At 33.8% G+C, this 3,873-nt stretch overlaps 1 protein-coding gene across 2 annotated transcripts in view; it reads right to left on the bottom strand.

The window, feature by feature from the left end:
* The window catches only part of LOC108692378 (zinc finger protein 628-like), a 32,305-nt gene that overhangs the window by 1,601 nt on the left and 26,831 nt on the right, over positions 1–3,873 (bottom strand). The gene's annotated exons all lie outside the window — the stretch shown is intronic.

The following is a 3,873-nucleotide window of genomic DNA, read 5'->3' as shown; positions in this document are numbered from 1 at the left end:
ATATATATATATATAAAAATGTCAAAAGATTTTCTGAATTCTGCAACGTAATTGTCATCTGTCTAATTAAAAAAATCATAAGAAATATTGAAAATCAATCAATTAAATATTAATAAACTCGTGAATACGGTAGAACTCGTGAACACGATAAAATTTGATCGACGACGATTAGCTACATTGTGAGATGCGAGGCGTGAGTTATAAACGCGTTGCAAATTCGATTATCATGCGAGAAAGAGAACCGGTGAGCGATCTGGAATAATGAACCAAGGTTAACCAAACGCAACTGAATCAACTAATAAATCGTGGCGTCAACCGGCACTTGCGCATCTGACAGCGATGACTAAAACCTTTGCTCAATACTTCCAGAAACAACCGATTGTCCAAAGACAACGTTGGCTTAGTTCAGGTATGAAGTACAATTAAAAACAATTACATTAACATGTAAAATAAGCAACCGAAGTATGTCGTCACATCCGCGACATTGATATAATGACAGTTGACAAATAATCGATACGCTTGAAACCGTGTTTGAAAAAAATTAGCAGAGAAATTGAAGGAGGTATCGATAACCGTTAGAGGAAATAAGTGAAAAAAAGATAATCGTACTTGTTATACGTCATGTATACAGAGTATTTTAAAAAATTTACAAGAATATATATATATATAGTATTCATCAGAAGTAAAAAAAAATGTCCAATTAAAATCAAGAAATTAATCCATACGACTTTTTTTTTTACAAATCGACTATTTCAATTATTTTACATATAGGATGAGTTTATAAAAAAACATATACTTAGATTTTTTTTATATCAGAGAGAAAAATACTTTACTCTGATAATATTTTGGTACAAATCGGTTTATGTAAAAAGAAACATACAATTTTGTGAAATGTAAGCAAATCACCTGTGCTAACAGATTGAAAATCGCTTCTATCTTTGACAAGGTTAATTTTTCGACCAACTAAAAATTTTTTTCGCCTTGATAAATATGAGAAATTTAACATCAGAAATTTTTTACTTTTTGTAACTCCCTTATATTCACAAAATTTTTCAATTTTTATAAATTTAGCATAGAAACCGCGTACTTTGTCCTCCACGGAAATTTTCGGTAATAAAATATCATATAATATATAATAAAACTAACTCGTGAAATCATAAATTTCATCATAATTCTCCAGTAAATGCGGTTTCATCGAAAACAGAAAGTGTCACGACTGACATAATTTATTAGCGTCAGTCGCATAATCTCGCACGTATCTTGCAATTACTCTCGTGATATCGTTATACGAAAGAAAAAAAATCAACAGCTTCTGCGTTAATCGCTCTCGCGAATCTTGATGTTCAAGTACGAAACGTCCCGCACGCAGCCTCGTGGTAGATAATAATAATAAAGAAGAAAGAAAAAAAAGAGGGTACTTGTAAATTCTTGTCACGGCCTTCTAAAAGTCCACTGTCGCTTGTCTAACGACGATCGACCGGCGGTGATAATACCGAGCAAACACCTGTACTTGCGGAGACGACGATCCCCTCCTCTTTCGCTTGAAATTCCGAGCAAACAATTTTATGATTGTAAAGCGATGATAAAAACGAACGGACGCCTCTAAATGTTGTAATACAACGGAAGGCGTCGTCGTTAAGATTCTATCGAAAAGAAATTAATTCCGCGAGCGGACGTTCCGCAAGCGGTATTTCCCTCTCTCTTTCTTTTTCTCTTTCAAACAAACGTGCACAAACAGTAGAGAAAATTCACGAGTGTTCTGAAGGAAAAAAAAACGACTCTGTGGAAAAAGTAGAGACTGTATGTCATCATGCGAAGCGCGGCGAGTAATCGCAAGATACTTAATGTTCGCATCAAAAGATAGGATCGGTGATGAAAACGTTTCAATTTACGTTTACTCGATCTTACATTCTTTAATTTGCAATATCACGGCAAAATATAGATGTTAAAAGAAAGTGTCCATAAATTAATTATATTCTAAACCACTCAATATATGAAAGAATTTCTTTCAAAATTGATTTCTCATATCATACGTGCTCTCGAAATAAAGAAATTTTCTTTTCTTCTAACTCATCTTATTGAGCGGGTTTTTTCTTCTACATTAAATTTATTGACATTTCATTTCGATATATTATTGTTGGAATTATCGTCCGCAACATGGTGATATCGTAGTGCATGACAATGTTGCTTTGTTGGAAAGCAGACAGTCCGTTTCTTACCATCTTTCACGACTACATAAAGGAAAATACAATTATCATAATTGTATCACCTACGATTCAATTTTATATCATACTGCTTGATGCACAGAAAAGCGCTATCATATGCCGTTAATATCTCAAGACAATTTATGAGCTTAGAGCAAATACATCGATTTCACTTCGTATATTTTGCAATATACTTATTTCCCGTACGTTTGTATTAATAATGACAAGATAATTGTAAAGCAAAAAAATATAATAATTTAGTTAAACTAACATCAGAAGAAACAATATTATGATAATTAAAGTGTAATGTGATGTATTCAATTATAACATCAATTATACGTTTCAACATGAGTCTCTTGTGCTTTGAAAACTGACGCTCATGAATAATAAACAAAATTTTGGATTATAGCTGTGTTGCAAAACACAGACGATGCTTTTCAATCATTTTATTTTAAACAATTTCTATAATTAAAATAAAATATATATAATTAAATTAAATTATTATAAAATAATTTTAATTATTTTAAAGTAAAATAACTGAAGCAATATGTGGGATTGACAAGAAACTTCATGCGCCATTAAAATCAATACTACGAAAACTATTAGTCGATAACGCTACCTGCGACTTTATTTGGTAATTTTATTTACAATACATAATGTCTGTTGAATGTATCACACTGATACATGCCGCATATTTATTACTAGCTTGTTATACAACTAATGGGATGGTAAAAATTGCGCATGCAAACTTGCAAATTTGTTTAATTATAGCATTCACTTTGAGCAAGCAAATGCGACTGATTGTTATATTCCACGACTTTTATGTTTCGTTTTTCAATATGCGCAACATTGTTAACTCTATAAACATCTTTCGTTTTTTATCTAGCGACAAAAACTATGTTTTCATGTTAAATAATAAGTGGGATAAAATATTGCAAGAAATATTGTACTTTTAGGAATGATATGTTATATCACGGAAGTTAAAAAGCGCGAACGTGAATGTTTCTATGCACAAAGCTTTATCGGAAAACTTATGAGGAATTTGCGTTCAGGACTTTCATAATCTCGTGGCGGCCTTGGAGGCACGACGGTGAACACTTTGCGCTAATTAGAGCTAACGAAACTCAATAGGAAAACATCATTAGGAATAACACATAAAATTTTCCATGTTTGAAACGTAAAACAATCGTATTTGCGAGCTAATGTATAATTAGCTTGAGAAGAAGAGAGACGGCAGGAGGAGAGATATAATATTCTCGTATCGAAGCGACGATTAAATCACATTTGCTACGTCTATTTGCCTTTCAAGACTAACATAACGATGTAAGAAGGGAGAGCGACTCCAGGGGTTGGGAAGAAAGAGGAGAAAAGTGTGACAGCGCGATGTTTGCCCTAGACTTTTTAATTTCTCCGGGACGAGGGTGATATCGCCGTCATCTCTCGACACACGAAGAAACGTGAAGGTACGATTCTGCCCGACAATATTTATCGAGAGTGTCAGCGACCCATACAACGTGCGTATACACGTCCTACGTACTATGTCTATCGATCCATCTCGCGACTCTCATTACCGGCCCCTTACCGGCCGACTTAAATATTTACCGGCTGAAACGTTTGCTTCGCGGCCGATTATAATGATAGGAGCGAATAGCGCGCTTCTCCCTCCCTC

This window comes from Atta colombica, unplaced genomic scaffold (genome assembly GCF_001594045.1).
Source record: "Atta colombica isolate Treedump-2 unplaced genomic scaffold, Acol1.0 scaffold7, whole genome shotgun sequence".
In the NCBI taxonomy this organism is placed as follows: Eukaryota; Metazoa; Arthropoda; class Insecta; order Hymenoptera; family Formicidae; genus Atta; species Atta colombica.
Note: the sequence above shows the minus strand (reverse complement) of the source record. Positions and strands in the feature narration are given on the sequence as shown.